General features: G+C 41.6%; 1 protein-coding gene across 2 annotated transcripts in view; it reads left to right on the forward strand.

Moving 5' to 3' along the window:
• Nucleotides 1-26,158, forward strand: part of alcama (activated leukocyte cell adhesion molecule a) — a 351,374-nt gene that overhangs the window by 178,262 nt on the left and 146,954 nt on the right. The gene's annotated exons all lie outside the window — the stretch shown is intronic.

Genomic DNA, 26,158 nt, shown 5'->3' on the forward strand with positions numbered 1-26,158 from the left:
GAGATGGGCTATATTACTCTTCACTTACTCTTGTTCCTGGTTTTCTCAAGAGCGAGGTGAACCTCCTGATGCGCCATCAATAACTCTTGGAGACAGGAAGTGAACGATAGGCTTTTATTAGCAGCAAAAGGGAGCACGACATCTCGGGGACTGAGGGAGGAGCAGTGCCCCAATCGCCTTTATACAGGGGCCTGTGGGAGGAGCCACAGGAGCAGTCAGCAGAGGGGCATGTCTAGACAGGTATACATAGTTTACCACACCTCCTCTGCTCTCGGTGATGACAAAGGTGCTTCCTTTCTACTCAAAGGATTTCAGTATCTTCAAGCAGCCATCCACTTCTCAAGAGGTTACTTCCAAACTCCTGCCACAGTGGGCCTTGTAGGACAAAGATGTAGCATGTCTCGTGGTTAGATACTTTCTTCACCAAGGTGCTGCAGCATCAGTTGACTTCACCTGAGTATGAATGGTGTTCTGTACAGCATGTTTAGAGACCCTCTCCTTCCACTAAATATAGCTCTTGAAAGAAGTGCTCAGCTAGCAAGGACTGCCGGGTCTCTGATAGAAGAATAGAGACTCAGGAATCTGATCTTTTGGAGCAAAACCTTACCAGGGAAGAATTGACATGTCTTATGAAGAGAGGTTAAGTGAGCTAGGGCTTTTCACTTTGAAGCAAAGAAGAATGAGAGGTAATTTGATAGAGGTGAATGAAATGGCACAGTTAGAGTCTCCTTTTTCCCAGGGTGGCAATAGCTAACACCAGAGGATGTCCTTTTAAAGTGATTCGAGGAAAGCTTTGGGGAGATGTTAGAGGTCTTATTTTTACACAGAGCGGTAAGTGCCTGGAATGCACTGCTGGGGATAGGGGAGGAGACTGGTATATTAGGGACATTAAGGAATCCACTGCTGGGAGTGGGGTGCAGACTGGTACGTTAGGGACATTTAATAACCTGGGGGTGGGAGTGCAGACTGGTACATTAGGGACATTTAATAACCTGGGGGTGCAGACTGGTACGTTAGGGACATTTAATAACCTGGGAGTGCAGACTGGTACGTTAGGGACATTTAATAACCTGGGGGTGGGGTGGACACTGGTACGTTAGGGACATTTAATAATCTGGGGGTGGGGGTGGACACTGGTATGTTAGGGACATTTAATAATCTGGGGGTGGGGGTGCAGACTGGTACGTTAGGGACATTTAATAACCTGGGGGTGGGGTGGACACTGGTACGTTAGGGACATTTAATAATCTGGGGGTGGGGGTGGACACTGGTATGTTAGGGACATTTAATAATCTGGGGGTGGGGGTGCAGACTGGTACGTTAGGACCATTTCAGAGATTCTGGGATAGGCATGGATGAGGAAAAAAAAGGAGTGTTATGAGCTGTGTAGAAGGTAAGCATCATAGAACAGGTCAAAAGGTCAGCACAATATTGTGTTTAAGTGTCTGCACTGTGCTGTATTGTTCCTATGTTCTATTAAATTAACTGAGCCGTGTCTAAAATTGTATACAAAAGGCTTAGTAAGTCTTAAATTTATGAAGTCCAAACATCTCCCCAGCTCACCACCCCCCACTAAACCCCATTCTCCTCATCTTCAGTCAAACTGATTATACGGCAGGGTAAAGCAGTGGCTGATCTGTAGGAGGCAAAGAGTGGGAATAAAGTGAGCCTTTTCTGGTTGGCTGCTGGTGACTAGAGGTATTTCACAGAGGTCTGAGTTGGGATTGATTCTTTTTACATTATATGTTAGTGATTTGGATAACAGAATTGATGGCTTTGTTGCCGTTTGCAGATGATATGAAGATAGGTAGAGGGGCAGCTAGTTTTGAGGAAGTAGGCTGCAGAAGGACTTTGACAGATTAGGAGAATGGGCAAAGAAATGGCAGATGGAATGCAGTGTTGGAAAATGCATGGTCAGGCACTTTGGTAGAAGAAATGAAATGGAGAGAAAAAATTGAGGCACAGAGGGACTTTGGAGTCAATAAACAATAGACAATAGGTGCAGAAGTAGACCATTCGGCCCTTCGAGCCTGCACCACCATTTTGAGATCATGGCTGATCAATTACTATCAATACCCGGTTCCTGCCTTGTCCCCATATCCCTTGATTCCCCTATCCATAAGATACCTATCTAGCTCCTTCTTGAAAGCATCCAGAGAATTGGCCTCCACTGCCTTCCGAGGCAGTGCATTCCAGACCCCCACAACTCTCTGGGAGAAGAAGTTTTTCCTTAACTCTGTCCTAAATGACCTACCCCTTATTCTCAAACCATGCCTTCTGGTACTGGACTCTCCCAGCATCTGGAACATATTTCCTGCCTCTATCTTGTCCAATCCCTTAATAATCTTATATGTTGCAATCAGATCCCCTCTCAATCTCCTTAATTCCAGCGTGTATAAGCCCAGTCTCTCTAACTTCTCTGCGTAAGACAGTCCAGACATCCCAGGAATTAACCTCGTGAATCTACGCTGCACTTCCTCTATAGCCAGGAAGTCCTTCCTTAACCCTGGAGACCAAAACTGTGCACAATACTCCAGGTATGGTCTCACCAGGGCCCTGTACAAATGCAAAAGGATTTCCTTGCTCGTGTACTCAATTCCCTTTGTAATAAAGGCCAACATTCCATTAGCCTTCTTCACTGCCTGCTGCACTTGCTCATTCACCTTCAGTGACTGATGAACAAGGACTCCGAGATCTCTTTGTATTTCTCCCTTACCCAACTCTACACCATTCAGATAATAATCTGCCTTCCTGTTCTTACTCCCAAAGTGGATAACCTCACACTTATTCACATTAAACGCCATCTGCCAAGTATCTGCCCACTCACCCAGCCTATCCAAGTCACCCTGAATTCTCCTAACATCCTCATCACATGTCACACTGCCACCCAGCTTAGTATCATCAGCAAATTTGCTGATGTTATTTTCTATGCCTTCATCCAAATCGCTAACGTAAATGGTAAACAGCTGTGGTCCCAATACCGAGCCCTGTGGCACCCCACTAGTCACCACCTGCCATTCCGAGAAACACCCATTCACCGCTACCCTTTGCTTCCTATCTGCCAACCAGTTTTCTATCCATGTCAATGCCTTCCCCTCGATGCCCTGAGCTTTGATTTTACCCACCAATCTTCTATGTGGGACCTTATCAAATGCTTTCTGAAAATTGTGCAGAATTCCCCAAAGGTAATTTTGCAGGTTGAGTCTGTGGTGAGGAAGGCAAATGCAATGTTAGCATTCATTTCAAGAGGACTAGAATATGAAAGCAAGGATGTAATGTTGAGATTTTATAAAGCACTGGTGAGGCCTCACTGGGAGTATTGTGAGCAGGTTTCGGCCCCTTATTTTAGAAAGGATATGCTGAAACTGGAAAGAGTTCAAAGGAGGTTCACAAAAATGATTCCTGGATTGAATGGTTTGTCATATGAAGAGCGTTTGATGGCTCTGGGCCTATATTGACTAGAACTCAGAAGAATGAGGGGTGGCCTCATTGAAACCTATTGAATGGTGAAAGGCCTTGACAAAGTGGATGTGGAGAGGATGTTTCCTATGGTGGGAGTGTCTGAGACCAGAGGACACAGCCTCAGAGTAGAGAGGCATTCTTTTAGAACAGAGATAAAGAGGAATTTCTTTAGCCAGAGAGTGGTGAATCTGTGGAATTCTTTGCCACAGGCAGCTGTGGAGGTCAAGCCTTTATGTATATTTAAGACAGAGGTTGATAGATTCTTGATTAGTCAGGGCATGAAGAGATACGGGGAGAAGGCAGGAAGATTGGGATTGAAAGGAAAGTTGGATCAGCCATGATGAAATGACAGAGCAGTCTCGATGGGCCATATGGCCTAATTCTGCTCCTATATCTTATGGCCTAATCCCTAACTCTTCTCTCTCCTCCTAACTTTCCCTCTTCCAGCTACCCCTACCAGCAGTAGCCTAGCTGCCTCCCCAATCTTAAATCATTTCAGCTCCTTCACTGCACCCCCTGCACCCATCCACCTCCAAATTTACAACTTCTGATCATCCATGCCTCCATTATACTCTCTCCACCTCTTCTGATATCCGGTAATACCACCTCCAGAACTATCCTGCCGCCACTGTCTGATTCACTCGGAGACACGTCAGAAGAACGTGTGCAACATGGGTTCTGCCTCTATGGTCATCATAAGTTCCATCTCATCCATCTTTCTGGGCAATACCAAACTGATTTTTTCATTCAGTCTGAGCTACATAAATATAGATTATGGAAAACACATTTCTTCCCGTTTTGATCAACAGGTTGGAAAGCTGTGTGGCATGCAGCAACATATTAAGATCATTTTAATTATCTCTCGAAAAAATAAATTAGTGAACAATGATCCTTCTGTTAAAGCATTCCAAAGCGCTTCAGTCAATATATTTGCCCCTGTTGCAGGGTCAACTGTAAAAAGTAATTTGCAAGGTGTTACTTATTTTTACAACTGCCTGGTCTTACATGGCATTGTAAAAATAACATCTAGGGGAAAGTTTGTGATCATGTCAATCTTACTGTTTGCATGACTGGTTAAAAGATTAAGGTCCCAAAATTATCTTTTAGTTTTTTCCTGTAGGTATGTCCCTACATGGTAACAACGGCTTTCTACAGAGGCAATTCTATATGAGTAAAATGGAGGAATGTAACTGCAAACAGCTGGTTCATTCTTATTTATTTATTATGATGCAGAAGCAGGCTATTGGCAAATTAAATTGATGGTGACTCTCGTCAGAGCAATCTCATCAGTACCATACCCTGCTCTTTCATTCCTTATACTCCGGTATCTTATTGTTTCTTTCTACATCAGTGACTTTTTGAATCTTTTTTCCCCACTTATCTACCAAGAAAGTTAATTCGGTTTCCTTGCTTGCTGTCTGCAAACTACAAGTGATGTCTAATGGCCATTTCAGAGGGTTGCCGTACTTCTTAGACTCCATATCTTTACGTATCCATCATATCAGCTGCTTGATAATGTTAAATTCAGGTTATAAACAAATATCCATTTGCTCAGAGAAAAAGGAAGTAGAGACTTTGGCCCAGTCACCATGTAGCGAAGTTAAGAATCAAAGTGAACCACTATCTTGTCCCTCCAAACTGCTTTGCCAGTTCTGTAAAACAATGGTTGCTCTGGTCTTTTGCTTCAACCCCATTTTCTTGTATACCTGTACTCCCAATAGCTGTTAATGCCATTATAATCCAGTGAACTATTTCAGCCCTCAATCCTGTTAGTGACTCTGCATCCATGGCTCTCTGGGATAGGCATGCCTCATAGATTAGAAATTCCTTCTCTTTAGAGTTAAATGATTTTCCTTTGTCCTGAGATGAAGTCACTAACTCCTGTACACTCCACCCCATGGAAACATTTTCACAACATTTACATTTCCAAGGCCTCTCAGAATTTTACATGTATTCAGTGTATTTCTCTATCTTTCAGCTGAATTCAGTGCATGTATCTCTCAACACAGCACAACTCTCAGATTAGGAATCAATGCAGTGAACTTTTGGTGCACTAGATCTGAGATATATGCACCATTGCTTACATGAGTAACCAAATATCTCCTAGTGCACCAGATATGTTCTCACCGTGTTCTACATTCCAACTGCCGCTTTAATTATTAACTACACTTGCACAATTACACTGTGTTCTTTGTATAAATCCAGTTAGACCTCTGAGTGTCCAAATTTAATAGATGCTTACCAACTGAAGCAGACAGTTTAACAGAGGCTCCCCTCCCCTCTCAGCTTCCTGCAGTGATTACTCTGTGACTTCCTTATCTGCTCATCCACCTCTGCCAGCACCCCACCCGACACCTATCCCTCAGTTGTTCTAAATTGTACATCTGCACAAATGCTAACTCCCTCACAGCCATTCAGAGCCCATGTAGTCCCTCGAGGTAAGGCTGTCTGCGTTTATCCATTGGTGTGCCTTATTACATCCTGAGCTCCCAGTGTAGCCTCCTCTACATCGTTGAGACCTGACACAGATTGGGGAATTGCTCCTTCGAGCAGCTTCATTCAGTCTGCTACACCAGCTGGCTGTCCTGATGCCCAGCCATTTTGGTTCCACTTCCTCTGCCCACACTGGCATGTCTGTCTAAGCCTCCACTGCTGAGCTGAGGTCAGACACAGATTTGAGGAACAGCGTGCTGTATTCTGCAGTGCCTTAGGAAAGCGGCGTCCATCATTAAGGATCCCCACCACCCAGGACATGCCCTCTTCACACTGTTACAGAAGGAGGTACAGAAGCTTGAAGACACACACTCAGTGATTCAGGAACAGTTTCTTCCCCTCTGCCATCCAATTTCTAAATGGACATTGAGCCCTTGAACTACTTTTTTATTTCTGTTTTTTTTTGCTCTAGCTATTTTAACTTAACCGTTTAATAAGCATATATATACTTAATGTAACTCGGGTTTTTTCTGTCTATATACTTATTTATCATGTATTTCATTGTACTGCTGCAGTAAAGTTAACAAATTTTACAACATATGCCAGTGATATTAAACCTGATTCTGATTCTGACAGTCTCCAACCTGGGAGCATGAGCATTGATTTCTCTGACTACTGGTAACCACACCTCTCTTTCATTTTCCTTTTTAAAATTATCTTGATAGACAATCACGTCCCTAATATCATTTAGCTTCTTACATAATTCCTTTCTCCTCCACCCCTCAGCTTCTTATCCACCCCTTCATCTCAATTCATCTATCACTTGCCAGCTCTTGCTCCATCTCTTTCCCCATCTTTTTATTCATCTCCATCTTTCTCTCTTTCTCCATCTCCACTCTTTCTTTCCTTTCCTAATATTGGGACTTGACCTGAAATGTCAACAGATCATTTCTCTCCTTGGACGCTGCCTGGCCTGGACGGTTCCTCCAGCACTTTCCTGTGTAGCTCAGAATTAGAATCCGGATGACATTACTTTGTCCCTCATGTGTTTCATGTTTGTAGTCACTGGACTCTGCTGTTGGAATAAATTTTGTCGCTCTCACCCTGAATATGATCTATTAAATTATGATCACTTTTAATTAACCTTGCCTTATTATACATAAATAATCAGTTGTTCTCTTGTGGTCCCAAATGTATTTTTCTAGGAAATTTTCCCAAGTACATGATATGAATGTGTCCTCAAGGGGATCACTGCCAATTTGCTCACTCTGATTAAAGTGTTCCCATTATTTATCAGCTGAAAGCATGACCATCACAATGCACTTTGTCTCTATTGGAATTCTTAGATAAAGTAACAGGGAAGAAAGACAAAGGAGAATCAGTGGGTATTGTTTATGAGGATTTTTAGAAGGCCTTTCACAAGGTGCTGCACAATGCGAAACAAGCCCATAGTATTTCAGAAAAGATAATAGCATGACAGAAGATTGTTTGACTGGCAAAAGGCAAAGAGTGGGAATAAAGGAGTTCTTTTTTGGTTGACTGCACGTGACTAGTGGTATTCCATTGGGGTTGGTCTTGGTTCTGCTATCTTTCATGTTATATGTTAATAAGCTGGATGATGGAATTGATGGTTTTGTGGCCAAGTTTGTGGATGACACGAAGATAGGTGGAGGGCAGAGAGCCTGCAGAAGAACTTGGACAGATTAGAATGGACAAAGAAGTGGCAGATGGAATACAGTGTAGGGAAGTTTATGGTCTTGTACTTTAATAGAAGAAATAAAGGTGTAGACTTTAAATGGGGAGCAAATTTAGAAATCAGACATGCTAAGGGACTTGGGAGTCCTTGTGCAGGATTCCCTAAATATTAATTGCAATTTGAGTTAGATTTAAGGAAGGCAAATGCAACGTTAGTATTTATTTTGAGCAGGCTAGAATATAAAAGCAATGATGTAATGCTAAGGCCTTACAAAACATTGGTCAGACCACAATTGGAGTATTGTGAACAGCTTCGGCTCCATTTCTAAAGGAGAGATGTGTTGGCACTAGAGATGGTCCAGAGGAGGTTTACATATGTGATCCTGCAAATGAAAGGGTTAACATACGCTGAGCGCTTGGTGCTCTTGACCTGTACTACTGGACTTCAGATGAATGGAGATCTCATTGAAACCTACTAAATATTGAAAGGCCTGGATAGAGTGGACGTGGAGAGGATGTTTCCAATAGTGGGAGAATTTAGAACCAGAGGGTACAGCCTCAGAATAAAAGGACATCCCTTAAAAACAGAAAGGAGGGATTTCACCAGAGGTGGTCAGTCTGTGAAATTCATTGCTATAGACTGATGTGGTGGCCAAATCATTGGGCATATTTAAAGTGGAGGTTGATAAGTTCTTGATTACTAAGTGTGTCAATGATTATGGGGAGAAGGCAGGAGAATGGGGTTGAGAGGGATAATAAATCCACCATGATGAATAGCAGAGCAGACTCAATGGACTGAATGGCCTAATTCTGCTTCTATGTCTAATGGTCTGATTAGGGGCCTTCTATTGTACTCCCATTAGTTCTTTATGTCACTGGTTATTCCTTATCTCTACCAGAAGTAACTCTCCTTTTTGATCTTCATAACCAAGATCCTTTCTAAGTTCAGTGTTAATGCCACTTTTTAACTACTGGAGCTAAGCTCTACTCTCCACTCTTTTCTCTTTGGCCTAACACTCTGAAATACAAAGTACCCTGGAATATTCAGTTCCCAACCTGGGTCACCTTGCAACTACATCTACGAGAGCTATTAAATCAAACCTACCTGTGTCTATTTGTGTCAGTGATTTTGTTCACCTTGTAAATGTTTTGTGTGTTCTGATTAAGAACTTGGACTTCATGTTACCATTTTACCCTACTGTGACACTATTGCAATTGTATGCTTTCTCCCTTTCTGTCATTCTCCATTTATTGCTGCTGACTCCAAATAGTCATAGACTTTCAAAGCTTCCTTTGGTCAACGTTTTACATTTAATTCCATTTCTCAACTAACAATAACCACTTGCATGTCATTTCTCTTCACATTCTCCCTAGCTGAGATTCTGCTTGATAACGCCAAGTCATTCTGAAACTGGCAGCTTGTGAATATTGATTATGGAGAGCTGTTGTCCTGTCTCAAGGATGTTACGGTCAGCCTGAAGTTACCCAATTGAGAGCAGTTCTGGCTTTAAATTGGAGAGGGCATTGATTCCATTGTAAATTTTGTGGGAAGTTAACATCTTGGAGGAAGCAACTGAACTACAACTAAACAATCTCTGTGAACAAGTGCAAGTTAACATTGGCCGCTTAGATAAAGATACCAAAGGCTATGAAAAGTAAAATAAAACAAACTGCAAGTAGGTCTGAGAATGTTCCAGTGATGGTTGATAACCTGTCAAAAGAATGTATTTGAAAGTAACTGATACACTTCTAAGTTTGATTGTCTTTTCAAAATACCTTGCCGTTCAGAATGAGATTCTGTATCAAGCAGCATGGACCCTCTTGGATGATGTTTTTTTTGTAACAACTCTGTGAAACAAGTGTAAGATTTGCTACAGGATTTTAAGATAGAATGGAACTGGGATGGGAACCAGCAAATCTGAGATCTATCCAGTTTGAAAAGCTGACAGATTCAATTCTCAGCTGTAGGGAGTTAGCATCTATCTGTCAGAGTGTGATGTTTTGTTTCGACAATCCTCAGATGATGACCTACCTCATCCAAGAAACTTCATCCAGAAATATTGATGTTCTGTTATTAAAATAATACAGTTCTGCTGCTGTAGCTGCACATGGTCAATTTACAAATCGATGATGAATGTGAAAATTACTCAATTTAGCTATTGTTCCCATATTAAATTATCTTTGTTAATTTGTAATAATGTTGCAGAACAGGATGCTCTATCAGAGGATGTATCAAAGTATGACATCATATGTCTAATTATTGTTCACTCACTTCTGAGCAGAATTAGGATCCTTGTTCAAAGTTTTTGTGGGAATAATTAAACTTGAAAGAGAATGTGCTACAAATAATTTTGAAGATTAAGTAACAATTGTTATGTTATTATATTAATAATGTAAAGTAATAAAGTTATTGTACTAGGAGGTGTTCTTCATTTCTGGCTTCTGCCCTCTTCCATTCCAATCCTGATGAAGGGTTTTGGTCTGAAATGTCGACTGTTTATTTCCCTCCATAGATGCTGCCCGACTTGCTGAGTTTCTCCAGCAATTTGTGTGTGTTGCTCAAGGTTTCCAGCATCTGCAGACTCTCTTGTGTTTGTAGAGGAGTTCATTATTTTCTTACTTCCAGTATCTTCCCTTTCTGCTGCTCTTGTAACAGCAGGATATTATTGTAATAATCAAAAAAAAAATCGGATGCTGGATATCTAAAATCAAAACAATAAAAATGCTGGAACTACTCAGCAGGTCAGGCTGTGCTTGTGGGAAGAAAAACAGAGTTAACACTTCAAGTCAAAGACCCTGTGTCAGAACTCGACTCCATAATTTTTTGTTTTTAACCATGATTGAGTGATGGCCTCCTGTTGCCCATCTGTGCTGATCACAGATGATTCTGCTATTGTTAGCACTTGCTTCAGTGTATAGACGGTACATTCAGCTAATTTATAACTTTCTGATATAGATTGCAGGATTTAACTCCACGTTAGCTTTTAAGACGTGGCTTCTTTTTTCATAGGGTGCATTTGAGTTAATCAGAAACCAACTAATAAAGAACTCAAGTGTAAAACAACCTGGGCAGCAGCTGTATTCCCACGAAAACCCTATGGACAACTACACTATCCAAGTTGACGGCACTCATCAATAACAATAACAACATCTTGCCTGTACTGAGGTGACATGGTAGGGGCGCTATGGTAGCGTACCGGTTAGTGCCAGCATCCCAGGTTCAATTCCCTTCCCTGACTGTAAGGACTTTGCATGTTCTGCCTGTGACCATGTCAGTTTCCGCCAGGTGCTCCAGTTTCTTTTCACATTCCAATGATGTTCACGTTGGTAGGTTAAGCAGTCGCATGGCTATAACAGGTGGCCTGGTTCTTTAGGAGGAAAAGGCCCATTACTGTGCTGTATCTCTAAATAAAATGAACTTCCGTAAGGTTTACTTCCATGAAAAATAACTGGATTAGATGTCAGTTTAGAAGAACGACCTGTGAGATTTACAGGCCAACAGTGCCTTGAGGTCAGCTGTAGGGTCATCAGCCAAAGACCACTGATCATTGATGTTTTGTTCCCATGGCCCTGGTCCCAAAGCAGTGACAGGAATGTCTCCCTGGCAACCCCTGCAGCTTCCAATGGGGTTAGTCGATCTCCCAATTTCTGGTCCTTCCTCCTCAGCCACAGCCAAAAGCTTCCCTTGCCTTTTTAATGAAGGATTGCTGAGACAGCTTGTGTCACCCTGACTGAAAAATCCTCACGTTGCAGAATTGAACTTGTCTCTGCGTATGGTGTACTTAATAGGGTACCAGGTTTCTGTTTGATTTGACAGTTACCTACAGCACGACTGTGAGCTGTAGAATGGTATCTACACTTAGTCGATGCTTCAGTAAATTTGTGTTAACTTTTCCCTGCAGAATTTGTGAACAAGGTAGCTCTGTGCCATAAAAGAGAGATTAGATCAAGTACATTTTAAACACGATAAATTGTATTCTTTTTTATAAAAAGGGAAAAAGAGAGTATGAGGAGGAGGTGGTCAGTGGTTATTCTAGCAAGTAATTAGAAATTTTCATGCTAGGGTAATGCGGAAATAACGTTGGCTCCATAATGTAGGGCCTTAAGATATAGGAGCAGATTTAGGCCATTTGGCCCACTGTATTTGCTCTGCCATTTCATCATGGTAGTTCCAGTTTTCCTCTCAGACCCAGTCTCCTGCCTTCTCCCCGTATCCCTTCATGCCCTGACCAGTCAAAAATCTGTCAGCCTCTGCCGTAAACGTACATAAAGACTTGACCTCCACAGCTGCCTCTGGCAAAGAATTCCACAGATTCACCACTCTCTGGCTAAAGAAATTCCTCCTCAGATCTGTTCTAAAAAAAGCCTGTATTCTGTGGCTGTGTTCTCTGGTGTCAGACTCTCCCACCATAGGAAACATTCTCCCCACATCTGCTCTATCAAGGCCTTTCACCATTTGATAGGTTTCAATGAGGACACCCCTCATTCTTCTGAATTCTAGTGGGTACAGGCCAAAGCCATCAGATACTTTTCATATGACAAGCCACTGAATCCTGGAATCATTTTCGTGAACCTCCTTTGAACCTTCTTCAGTTTCATCACATCCTTTCTAAGTTAAGGGGGCCAAAAATGCTCATGATACTCCAAGTGAGGCTTCACCAGTGCTTTATGAAGTCTCAACATTACATCCTTGTTTTTATATTCTAGTCCTTTTGAAAGGAATGCTAACATTGCGTTTGCCTTCCTCATCACAGACTCAACCTGGAAATTAACCTTTAGGGAATCCTGCACAAGGACTCCCAAGTCCCTTTGTGCCTCAGTGTTTTTGTATTTTCTCTCCATTTAGAAAATATTCAACCCTCTCATTACTTCTACCTAGGTGCATGACCATACACTTCCTGACTCTGTAATTCATCGGCCATTTTGTTGCCCATTCTCCTACTCTAAGTCCTTCTGTAACCTCTCTACGTCCTCAAAGCAACCTGCCCCTCCAGCCATCTTCATATCGTTTGCAATATACCTTGATCACCCAGGTGTCTGACTCAAAGAGAAGTGCATGTCTCTGCTAAGACATGAGTATTACACGAACTTCAATATCTATGACATTCCCACACATTGAGAATTGTTTTAAAGCAAGTTCTTATCAGATTTAACAATTAAGTTAACCGGTATGCATGCATTATCCTCTGCTATTCTAACAATGTCATGTTATTGGTTGAACTTAAATGTGCATCATGTTTCATCATGATCAGATACTGCGCATAATTGAAACAATTCCTTGCAGACATAAAATCCCCTTTTGCACCTCGTTGAGGATGGTTTTCCTCAGACCACCATCACCTTGGACATTTCAGACCCTTGGACAGGATGAAGGACCCATCATAAACAGGCCATTGACTGAGCAATAATGCATATATCTCTTACTGGGAGAACATATTACAACTTAGTAACTCATTAAGAAATTGTCGAGCAAATATTGTTCATTGATAGATTACTGTTGATTACTAGTAATCTTGGATTTCTAAAGACGGCTTCTATATGAGAATTCTAAGAGCCCAGACTTGGAATAGAATCAAGAAATAATGACAGGATGAGGCCATTTTACCCTTTCTATCTCCTTAAATATATTTGATTACATGACTGTTGAGGCCTTCTGTAGTAGAGAATTCCAAAACTTTACCACACTCTCAGAGAAGAGTTTTATTCCTTACTATCATCCTGCAAGATTTATCCTGTTTATTTTAAAATTTGTTGATAAGAAGGTGTATGGTGTGTTGGCATTCATTAACTGTGGGATTGAGTTCAAGAGCCATGAGGTAATGTTACAGCTATATAAGACCTTAGTTATACCCCACTTGGAGTACTGCGCTCAGTTCTGGTCACCTCACTACAGAAAGGATGTGGATACTATAGAGAAAGTGCAGAGGAGATTTACAAGGATGTTGCCTGAATTGGAGAGTGTGCCCTGTCAGAATAGGTTGAGTGAACTTGGCCTTTTCTCCTTGGAGCGACAGAGGATGAGAGGTGTATAAAATGATGAGGTGCACAGATTGTGTGGATAACCAGAGGCTTTTTCCCAGGGCTGAAATGGCTAACACAAGGGGACATAGTTTTAAGGTGCTTGGAAGTGGGTACAGAGGGATGTCAGGTGCAATTTTTTTCACATAGAGAGTGGTGGGTACATGGAATGCACTGCTGGTGACGGTGGAGGAATTATCTTTTGAATCAATGGTTCTTCTAAGAGCCTCTTAGATAGATACGTGGAGCTTAGAAAAACAAGGCTATGCGGGTAGTATTCTAGGCGGTTTATAGAATAGTCTACATGGTCAGCACAACATTGTGGGCCAAAGGGCTTGTAATGTGCTTAGATTTCTATGTTCTATTTGTATTCTGTTGTGAAGTTTGAAATTTCAGCTAATAATCAAACCATGCTTTAATTGTACTCAGTGTTTCTCCTGCAATGTTGGTCATGACAAATTAACAGGCATGAAGTTTTACACCAAGAATGTTACGGCACACAGCTTGTTCTTTATGGATGTCATATTTTCTGTTTATTATATTACAACTTTTGCTTGTGTTTGAGGACAAAATTTTGAAATTATTATCCTTTTCAGGTCCAAGGTACATAGCAATATAATGAACCATGTAGCAGAAGAAGAAACAGTTTCAGCACTTTACTGCGCATGGGAAGAAGGGGTGAAATTTAACAGTCCTTCAAAAAACTAGACTGTGTGTTTGAAGAAGAATGATGATGCTTCTAGGAATTTACTACAAGGGTTTAGGGTATAATACCATTGATGATGGTAATCTGAAACGAACATAAAATGTCAGAAGTACTCATCAAGTCATGCAGGATTCATGGAAAGAGAAATACAGTCATCATCTGAATTGGAAAATGAAAAAAAATGATCTGTGTGCTTTAAATTGCAGGAGGAGGGTGGGGAGAACAAAAACAAAATGACCCCTCTCACATCTGAGTCTCTCAATGCAGTGCATTGCTGAAAGTGGGTGGGATTGGGGATGCTGCCAGGAATAGTACCAGGTGAGTTGCGATTGTAAGGTTTGTTCACTGACCAGAGGCTGTCAGGCACCCTGTATTTGCAGGCTGCACACATGCTGAGAGAGCACTGCGCATACCCACCTATGTGTGGGTATGAGCATTTATACAGTTATAGCCCAATCTGCAGTGATTGTGGACCTGAATGCTACTGGCTTAAGACATTCCTTGTTTAAAAAAGAATCCAATCCAACCAACACTTAATCCTTAAAGGAGCATATTAAAGAATTTTATGCTGCAACAATCACAAGTTGACATTTATATTGAAAAGTAAAAAAGCTTGTTTGAGAAGAAGTAATGATTTACAATTTCATCTTACAAGCTAAACCTGCAGGCTGTCTAATAACTCAATATTTCTTCCTTGTCTAAGCATTACTTTATCTCTGGCATACAAAGCATACCTTTTAGTACAAGGTTAAATTTCAAATGCTATCTGGAGAAAGCTTTGAAAATTCATTCAATGGATCTTCAAGTTGCTTTTTTTTTCATGTTAACCTTAAATTTCTTGCTCTTTTTTTCTCAGATAAGAAGATTTTTTCCAATCAGAGAAGCAGTACTAAAGTTCATAGTTTATTTGATCATCCCTTAAAGCAAAAAAATAATTGAATCTTTCTACTAGAAGGTATCTATTTCTAAGCAGTAGGTGCTAACGCTCAGTTTCTCCAGATAAAAATTGATTGTAGTTTGTAGTTTCTTTGTGTGTATGTGTGTGTATCACTTTTAAGTGTACATATCTCCAGACTAGGAAGTAAACAGATCAATCTGAAATTGGACACTGGGTCATTTCCTTCCATTATTTTGCCAAACTACCAGAGCTTGTTGTAATGCGCCCATTTTGGAGTGTGCTATTTTAAATTTGACTTATTCTCTCCTCCCATTAAGGCCCTGAGTGAAATACCAGGGGAAATAGAGCACTAATCTGGGAGGGAAAGCTTCAGTATCGTGGAGCTAAAGGAGAAATCCTGATTCAAAATCATTTTCTCTCATGAGAAAATAGTTTTTTGTTGGTCTTTGTCACTTAAACTATGATGATGCACTTTCTGCAAGGAAGCTTAAAAATGCAACGGGCCATTAATGCCTGAAAACAAACCTGACCAAATAGTGGATCAATAGAAAATGATGACCCCCCCCCCACCCCACTCTATTGAGATTGTCTATTGTGGAAGTGGAATGTAAACTTCACCTGTCAAAACTTATTGTTTTCTCAATACTGTGTAGGATGAAATTTACTAATGCACACACTTTTGCAGGGAATCAAACAGATCAGAAGTGCTTATCCGGAAATCATACTTTCCCCATGATGTTCTGTTAATGAATTTAAATATATCTTTCCATTTGCAATGTGGTTTATCACACCTTCACTGACCTTATTAACTCTGGGGATCTCCCATTCACTGCCACCACCCTCATTATTCCCTCACCCCATACCTCCTGTTCCTACCTTCTACCCAAGATCCACAAACCTGCCTGTCCAGATAGACTCATTGTTCCTGCCCCAAAGAACTTGTATCTTCATACGTCAACTGTTTTATCCCCCCAGTTCTATCCCTTCCTACCTACATCCGTGACATTTCACACGCACTTGATCTTTTCAATTATCTCAAGTTCCCTGACCCCAATCATCTTATTATCACTATGGATGTCCTGTCCCTATACACCCCCAACCCCATCAGGAAAGCTTCAAAGCTCTCCATTTCTGTCTGGACACCAGACCCAACCGGCTCCCCTCCATCTGCCAGAACTGGTCCTCACTCTCAATAATTTCTTCTTTGGCTGCTCTCATTTTCTTCAAACAAAAGGTGTAGCCATGGGTACTTGCGTGGGTTCCATCTATGCCTGACTTTATGTCGGCTCTGTGGAACAGTCTAAATGTTCCAAGCCTACACTGGTATAACTCCTCAATTTTTCCTATGCTACATTGATGACGGAGTTGGTGCTGCTTCCCACACCCATGTGGATCTCATCAACTTCATCAACTTTGCCTCCAAATTCCACCCTGCCTTCAAATTTATCTGGTCTATTTCTGACACCTCCCTCCCTCCTTTTTAACAATTTCTCTGTCTCTGGAGACAGCTTATTTACTGATATCTGTTATAAACTCACTGATTATCACAGCTACCTGGACTATACCTCTACCCACCCTGTTGTAAAAACGCCATCCCCTTCTCTCAATTCCTCCATCTCCTTCTCTCAATTCCTCCATCTCCGCTGCATCTGCTCTCAGATGGAGGAAGAGGCTTTCCTTCCTCCACCATCTACACTGTCCTCAGTTGCATCTCTTCTGTTTTGTACACGTTTGCCCTCACCCCTTCCTGCCGCCACCCAACCAGGGATTGGGTTCCTCTTGTCCTCACCTTCCACCCCATCAGCCTCCATGCCCAGCACATAATTCTCCGTAACTTCTGCCATCTTCAGCAGGATCCCACCACCAAGCACATCTTTCACTCCCCCCCACTTAATGCCTTCTGCAGGGATCGCTCCCTACATGACTCCCTTACCCGTTCATCCCTCCCCACTGATCTCCCTCCCGGTACTTATCCTTGCAAGCAGAACAAGTGCCACATCTGTCCCTACACTTCCTCCCTCACTACCATTCGGAGCCCCCAAACAGTCCTTCCAGGCAAGGCGACACTTCCTGTGAGTCTGTTGGAGTCATCTGCTGCATCTGGTGCTCCTGGTGTTGCCTCCTGTATTTTGGTGAGGCCCGACCTAGATTGGGAGACCGCTTCGCCAGCACCTACGCTCGGTCCGCCAGAAAAAGCAGGATTTCCCAGTGGCCACACATTTTAATTCTACTTCTCATTCCCATTCCAATATGTCAGTCCATGGCCTCCTCTACTGTCAGGATGAGGCCACACTCAGGTTGGAGGAGCAACACCCTGGGTAACCTCCAACCTGATGACATGAACATCAATTTCTCGAACTTCCAGTAATGCCCCCCTCCTTCACCATTCCCCTTCCCATATCCCTCTCTCACCTTATCTCCTTACCAGTCCTACACCTCCCCCAGTGCTCCTCCCTCTTCCCTTCCTTCCATGGCTCTCTGTCCTCTCCTGTCAGATTCCCCCTCCTCCAGCCCTTTATCTCTTTCACCAATCGACTTCCCAGCTCTTTACTTCCCCCTTCCCCCTCCCGGTTTCACCTGTCACCTACTACCTGGTATTTCTTCTTCCTCTCCCACCACAATTTTACTCTGACTTCTCCAGTGCTGATGAAGGGTTTCAGCCTGAAACATGGGCTGTTTACTCATTTCCGTTGATGCTGCCTGGCCTGGTGAGTTCACCAGCATTTTCTGCGTGTTGCTTGCCCTGCTTCCATGTTCTTCCTGGTGAAATGTTAATGAAGTAAATAAATGAAAGTATGAAGAGACTGATTCGAGGGTCTATTCAGCTGCAGCTTTACCAGCAGTAGTATAAATCAGGTCTGGGTCTTTTCAGTAGTTGATATTAAAAGCTCCAGGTGCTGAAAATCCAGACCAAAACACAAAATATTGAAAATGCTCAGCAGGCCAGGCATCATCTGCAGGGAGAATGGCAAAATCAACATGTCCTTGGCCCTCTATCAGAACAGGCAGTTGATATTTAGAACAAAAAATACATATTAATAAAATATAATCTATGTATTTATACATAATTCCAGGTGCATTTTTAATTTTAAAGTAATACTGTTACTTTGATGTACAACTTAAAAAGGAAACAAAGCAGTAAGTAATAATTTTGCATATTGTGTTTATTTATTCCAGTTTCAATGAGGAATCTGTTTCATATTTTGTTTCTGAGCTAACTTGCATTGTTAACATTCAATTTCTCTTGACAGCTGTCACATATTCTGCTGATTATCCTATGCTATTAAATTAAACATACTCAATATAACCTAAGGTGAAGAGCTGCAGGCAGTATTTGCTGCCTGTCAAAATAGTCAAGCGAATTGAAATAGGCATTGCCAATAGCATCAAGCTTTCCATTTAGCAGACAACCTCCTGGGTAGGGAAGGAAAAACACATTTAATTGAAAAGTCGGCAGATGTGCATTTAAAAAAATTAAATTGGTATGCAGAAAGGTGTTTTCCCTTGACAAGTGCACTGAGTAGATGCAGTGTGTGGTATTTACTGAGCACAAGGTTTAGAAGGATCAAATCTTAATCCACACTGAACCAAGGGAGAGAAGGGATAGGGGGTACATGGCCTGGGTAGCTAATACAATCCAAAACATTTTATTATTATTACTGTGCAACATATTTAGTGCCTTTGTTACTCTACTATCCTTCTACTTTAACTGAAATATTAACTTGTTTAATGTGAACCCCCTCAGTCCAGTGCATTCACCTTGTATGCCGTCTTCATTGGTTTGCCCGTATTTCACTTCATTGCTCATCTTTTTAAATTGAACGTTGCTGACTTTTCACCTTATCTTAGCTAGGTGACCCTTTATCACCCTTTCCAAGATATATTCCAATAAATAGCATGCTTCACTGAACTACAAAGATGAGGCCAGTCTTTCTGAAGCTTTTTATAGTCTTTGGTCTTCGTCACTTTGTTCTTCAGAATTCTAAATTAGTTTCTGGCATAGCTGCAAGTTTTGTTCTTGTTTGAAATTGTCCTCTGTACCCATAAACATATTTACATTTCTTTCTCTGCATGGCAACAAAATTTATGGAATCTCTGGACACTTAAACTGCATCTTGTCTCCACAAGAACTTCCAGCTTAATTGGACAGATAAGCAAACTAATATTCATGCCTTTTCCCAGGTCCATGCCCCAGCGTTGAGGCCTTTCCTACACTCGGTGTTAGGTACTTTATTTCTTAATTTTAATTTATTGAGATACAGCGCAGAGTAGGCCTCCCAGCTCCATGAGCCACACCACCCAGCAACCCCTGATTTAACCCTAGACTAATCACAGGATAATTTTCAATGACCAATTAACCTACCTGCACCTGGAATGAACCCACACGGTCACAGGGAGAACGTGCAAACTCCTTACAGGCAGCAGCAGGAACTGAACCCAGGTCACCTGTACTGTCAAGTTTTGAGCTAGCCATTACACTATAGTGCCACTTTGGCCAAGACCAGATGCCCACAGCAGACATTCTGTCATGTGAAAAGATTACAAAGCAGACAAATTAAAAGTTTTAAGGATGTATTCAAAGCCTTCTTGAAGAATTGGGACATTTCCTCTGATTCCTGGAAATCTCTGGCTCGTGAAACTGTATCTAATCATTCACTCTGTCAACCAACATCTGTCCGCTGCACTTATGAAAAGATCTGCAATTCCCACATCGGCCTCATTGACCACCTCAGAACCCACAAAACTCAAATGGAATTATGTCATCCTCAATCCTAAAGGACTGCCCCAGAGGAAAGATACTTGGATGGCATGTGATCAAAAGGAGGGGATTTCTGTTGCAGTAATAAGCTACTCTTTCATTCGTCACTCATTTGGTTGTGCTCGCTTTCATTTGAAAGCTGATTCACTTTGATGTTAGTCCTGAGTAGCAGTCAGTGTTAAGTCTGATTTCAGGCTGACCCTGCTGGGTGCCAGTTATGGACCATGATACTCCAGAGGAGTTACTTTTCAGACAAGCCAAGAATCTTACAGTATCTTTCAGGTACTTTAGCACTATTTTAATGAAAAATGCACACGTTATGTCAGGTTTGTCATGTTGGCTTGGGAGCCCCAGTTGACTTGGAGCATAGTGACAGGCTGCAGCAGTGACGATGTAACTTTCAGGTACTTTTGCACTATTTTGATGAAAAAACGTGCATGTTATCATAGCAGGTTTGTTTTGTTGGCTTGGGAGCCCCGTCCACCTGGGGAACATGGTGGCAGGCTGCTGCAGTGATGCTAGGGCAGAACACACGGCTCTTAGCTTAGGCTATCACTGCTGTCGCTGTGACGAAGTGTGAGTAAGGCCTGAGGGAGATTAACCTCTTGGAAAACTTGCAAAGTTGGATCAAATTGTGCCACTGGAAGTTTATGATGGGCTAACCTTCAATATTAGATTTCCTCTTGGCTTGTGAGAAATGATATTCAATAATCTTTGAAGATCTAGATTAAAACCTTTTGTATTTAAAATGGGAGCTTGGGGCTTTTGGTGATGGTGTCGGTACCTGTGAAATCTCCAGCACTGAAGTAATAGCAGGAGTTTTACATATATATCTTCTAACTCAAACCTAATTCTTGCTGATTGAGGCACAGGCTGAAAGATGTTAGGCTTGCGGCAGCCCTCCCAAAGATTTGAGTTTGGGTCCCTAGGCAATGTTGCTAAATATTCTTTGATTTAATGCCTGCTCATACTGTTGCATAGTCATGTCATCATCTGTATTTATGTTTTTACTGTTAAGCTTGAGAAATTTGTACTACATACTCTCATTCAAAACCTGGGACATGTGACTGATTTCCCAGTAGGCAGAAATTTAGAGATATTTTAGAAGAAAGATTAATCAGGAAGGATGATGCGTAATAAGATGACTGATTATACCTAGTGCAAAAAATTAAAATTAAAAATATCCAACTCCCACACTTAGTTTTGACAGCTACCTTCAGGAGAGGATAAGTGCCATGGAACTACTCTTGATTTTAAAAATGGAAATGTTGGCAACATGTATTTTATAATGTTACGAATGTGCCACGGCTCTGAGGGGCCGAAGGGTGCGGGGTAGCCCCCCTCCTTTGTGAGAATCGCAAGATCACTATTAAGTCAGTTCAGGAGACCCAGGAAATGAGAGAAAGACATGCAGAATCCACAAAGAGTTGGAATGTGTCCTGGCCTCCGAAAGGCGGACCCATTGATACCGGCTATTGTCTCTTGGAGACGGACTTGTGTATTGCATCCTGTACGATGCATCGAAGCCCCAGGCAATGAAACGAGGGAGAGGTTGGTGGAGGGATTGCATCATCCCAACCTGATTGACACCTGAGACCCTGTGAGTCAGGATAAAAAGAGGATCTGTGGGAACAGCCCCTCAGACGCACCAGAAGAAACGCTAACAATCCCGTAATAGCAAAAACCAGTGGAAGGCCACGTGCGTCCTTTTCCGTTTGCCCCGGAATCAGTGTGCCCTGTACCACGGCAGAACGGTTTTTAGCTAACAACGGGGAAATCAACTCCCAACGACTCTCGAAGGATTGACATCATAAAAGGAATGGGCAAGTTAAACCTCCGTCTTTCTCTCCAACCCAAAAGCTGCAGCTTGAATGAACTGAGTGACTTTTATATTTCCATCGGACAATACATTATCCCCTAGACAACGATAGAGCCATTTCTTATTGATTACTATTAGACCCGCGCTTTTAGATTTAGTATTGACGACGTATATTATCTGTTAGTTTGCCTTGATATTATTTTGTGTATTTTTATCAATAAATACTGTTAAAAATAGTACCATCAGACTTCAACGGACCTCTCTATCTTTGCTGGTAAGTGACCCAGTTACGGGGTACGTAACAATAATCAGAAGTATATGGTCAATACATATTGACAGACTGCAGTGTGCAGGAAGGAGATTGGTTTACAATTGTTCAAAACCTGGAAAATCATTAAATCCCATTAAGAAAATAGCTTTTGTGAGTAGTCAGTGATTCTTCTATTACGACATGTTGAAGGCCAAAGATTTGTTACAACAAATTTTGAGGTAAGGAAAGAATTTAGCACAAATCTACATTGTAGATATATGTCTATGATGGGTCTATTTTTTATTTGTTGTACATACTAAATTATGTTACCAATTATTGCAGAGTTCACTTCACAAAAAATTTGGAGAACATTGCCTAAACTAGGTGAGATATCTCACTGACAAGCCAAGTAAAATCCCAAGCAACACACACAAAATGCTGGTGGAACACAGCAGGCCAGGCAGCATCTATAGGAAGAAGTACAGTCGACGTTGTGGGCTGAGACCCTTCGTCAGGACTAACTGAAAGTCAGTATTTGAGCTATGCCTAGCCATACAGTCGTAGGTGTATAGAGAGTAGGGCAGTGGGCTAAGCACACACCCCTGAGGCGCACCAGTGTTGATCATCAGCGAATAGGATATGTTATCACTAATCAGCACAGATTGTGGTCTTCTGGTTAGGAAGTCGAGGATCCAATTGCAGAGGGATGTACAGAGGCCCAGGTTCTGCAACGTTTCAATCTGGATTGTGGGAATGCTGGTATTAAATGCTGAGCTATAATCAAAGATCAGCATCCTGACGTAGGTGTTGGTGTTGTCCATCATGGTCTAATATAACTGTCATATAACCAGGGTTGATAGCCTTGCTTAATAGTAATGGTAATGTGAAATATGCAAAAGTACATGCTGGTAGTTGCACCAGACATGCCTAAAGCTGTTAAGCTGCTAATCTATTGAAGTTGCAGTGCTGAACTACTTGCATGGTAAAAAGCAGAGCAATTGTTGTGTATTTAATATGTCAGTAATATTTGAGTAATATTTTAAATATATTGTTAGATTAACCATCCTTTGTTTACATAATTCATTATGGGTTATATGTAAAACTACGTGAAAGGCATACGTCATTACAGCACCACGTCATAAGTGTATGCCATACTAAAGTAAAAAAACTCAATGTACATGAATTATTTCCGGCTCCTTGTTTTTCTTTCTATTTGTTTTTTTTTTCGGAATTGGGGAAACATGACAATAAACAATAAATGGAGTTAAGAAATCTCATATCAAAGGAATCAGATTAAATTGCTGCAATCCCACCATGTTAAAATTCACAAATATTTATTCCAAAATGGCAGCGCGACGCAGCTTGCAGCGGCCACTCCGGAGCTGATTATCTGTTATTTGTGAAGTGGGGTGCCGTGCGCAATCATAATTGATTGAAAACGAACGTGGGAGCATGGAGGAACATCGGGAAATCTCCAGGAAGACCTTCGTTGCTGCTGCTGGTGTGAGGTCCGGGACTCTGCTGGGAAGAACAGGCCCCCAGTCCACGGGGTCGCGTTGCCGATGGCCGTTGGCGGGACCGTCTTAATACACTCGGCAGAGGATGGTGCTCAGAGAAGCTGTGCCGGAGGGGATGGTCGTCGGCTCGGAGGTTTGACGGACTCGGAGTCCGCTGCGGTCAGGTCGCTTTTGGTGTGTGCTGCGTCTGTGAGGCTGGGTTCGACGGAGCTTTCATCGTGTGCTGCGTCTGCGAGGCTGAGTCGGGCGGCGCCGTGGAAGTCCATAGCGGGGGTATTCCCTTCTGCCACCTGCGTAGGATGACGAGTCTGTCGAGACCCTGGGGTCTTGTGGAAACTGTGTGGTGGTTTCTTTTGAACTTATAGTCTTTTAACATCTTTGCACTATTTTTACTGTGCCCATGGTCTGTCTTTTATCAATTATGTTATTGTTTGCACTGTTGTAGCTATATGTTGTAACTATGTGGTTTTGTGCAGGTCTTGTAGCTTTAGTTTTTGGTCTTGTTTGTCTGGTGGATTTGGAGCTCCTTTCTGGGGAATGCGCTAAGACGGTAGCACGATATTAATACGCAGCAGCCTCTCCGGACTCTGGATTGGGGATTGCCAAAAGTTACGTGGATTTTCTAGTGTAGTCTGTTTTGTCATATGCTTTTGTGATATCATTCTGGAGGAATGTTGTCTCATTTTTTAACTGCATTGCATTTGTGGTTTCTAAATGACAATGAATCTGAATCTGAATGTTCACCATCATTTATTATTAAATAATTAAACAACTAATGGTAAGAAGAGACTTTGAGAACATTTCTTTCCTCAGAAGTGGAGGGTCCTGCAGTTTTCCCACAGAATGCATACCACCAAGAAATGGAAATGGCCAAGCAAGTTCACCAATGCCTCTACTTCCTCAGGAGGCTAAAGAAATTTGGCTTGACCCTGACAACTCTTACCAATTTCTTTCAATGCACTCTAGAGAGCAACCTATGTGGGAATGGATCATGGTCTGGTATGGTAACTGCTCTGCACATGACTGCAAGGAACTGCAGGGTGTTGTGGATGCAGCTCAGGGCATTACAGAAACTGTCTCCCCTCTATCAACTCTATTTCTGGCTGCCTCAGAAATGCTGCCAGCATAATCACTGATTGCAGCCACCCTGGACAATCTCTGTTCTCCCCTTTCCTATCAGTCAAAAGATATAAAAGCCTGAAAGAATGTACCATCAAGCTCAAGAACAGACTCTACACCTCTGTTATAACACTATTGAATGGTTACTTCGTATGATAAGATGGACTCTTGAATCACAATACACCTCATTATGATCTTACACCTTAGTGTCTGCTTGTACGACATTTTCACTGTAACATTTTTTTTCTGATACGTTTATTGTTTTACCTTGTTCTACCTCAATGCATTGTGTAATAATTTGATCTGTATGAATAGTATGCAAGACAAGCTTTTTACTGTATCACAGTGCATGTGGCAACATTATACAATTCCAAATGTCAATATTGCCCGTTATACACAAATCCCAAAATGAATTTAAACAAAACAATTAACAGGTATGTAGTGATTACATTTGGGAGGTTAAGGACCAAGAGCTGGAAAGTGGGATTAGTCTAAAGTTTTTCCACTTGTGTGGACTTGATGGGCCAACTAGCCTAATCTGTGCAGTATTTTTAGCAACTCCTTTTTTCTCCTAGTTTCTTAGATTTAATTTAAGTTTTAGCAGAATTTTATGCTGTGAAATGTGCTTTTCCAGAACAGAAATTTCCTTAAGTATATACTCTCTCACCTTATATGACTTAATATAATCTAACTTAACATACACAGATATAAATACAAAATGGTTAAGTTAAAAATAAGTAGTGCAAAAAAGAAAGTAGTGAGTTCAAGGGTTCAATGTCCATTTAGGAATCAGATGGCAGAGGGGAAGAAGCTGTTCCTGAATCACTGAGTGTGTGCCTGCAGGCTAGGTCATTCATAACTGGTCAATATTGTAGCAATTTAAACCTCTCTTTTCCATTTCTTTTACTTCTATGAGAATGCTTATTCTCCATTCTCTCCTTGAGCTAAAAAAAAAATTGCTTCTAACTGTCATAGTGACACATTTATGTTTTGTTGTAACAGTTGGAAACTCAGGTAATAAAACTTCGATTTAAAATAAAATCTGCAGAATTCTCAGACGATCCCGCTAGTCTGACTGGTATTGCATCTCCTTCCACACCATCTCCACCTGATCATTTCTTCCCACTTAACATTCAGCTCCCGCCTCTTCTTGCTGAATTTATTTACGTAAATCTCCAACTGAATGACCAACAATTGTAATACGTAGATGTTTGGATAAAACCCTAATATCTTCAGTGAGATAGACCAGAAAAATAATTCATTATGTTTATTGAAGCTTAAGTAGACTTGCGTTCAGAGCTGAGCTATGATGACAAACCCCTGACAGCAGAGAAAATTATAAATGTATAATCCTTGCATTCCTCTTTGTATATAATTAAAGGTTAAGTAAGTAATTACCTTGGGCTAAAGGATCAGTTAGGAGTATGAGTGGACCTCATGGTTTCTTGAGCGTGCTCTGATCTAATGATTTGCCCATGTTCC

Source organism: Hemitrygon akajei, chromosome 5 (genome assembly GCF_048418815.1).
Source record: "Hemitrygon akajei chromosome 5, sHemAka1.3, whole genome shotgun sequence".
In the NCBI taxonomy this organism is placed as follows: domain Eukaryota; kingdom Metazoa; phylum Chordata; class Chondrichthyes; order Myliobatiformes; family Dasyatidae; genus Hemitrygon; species Hemitrygon akajei.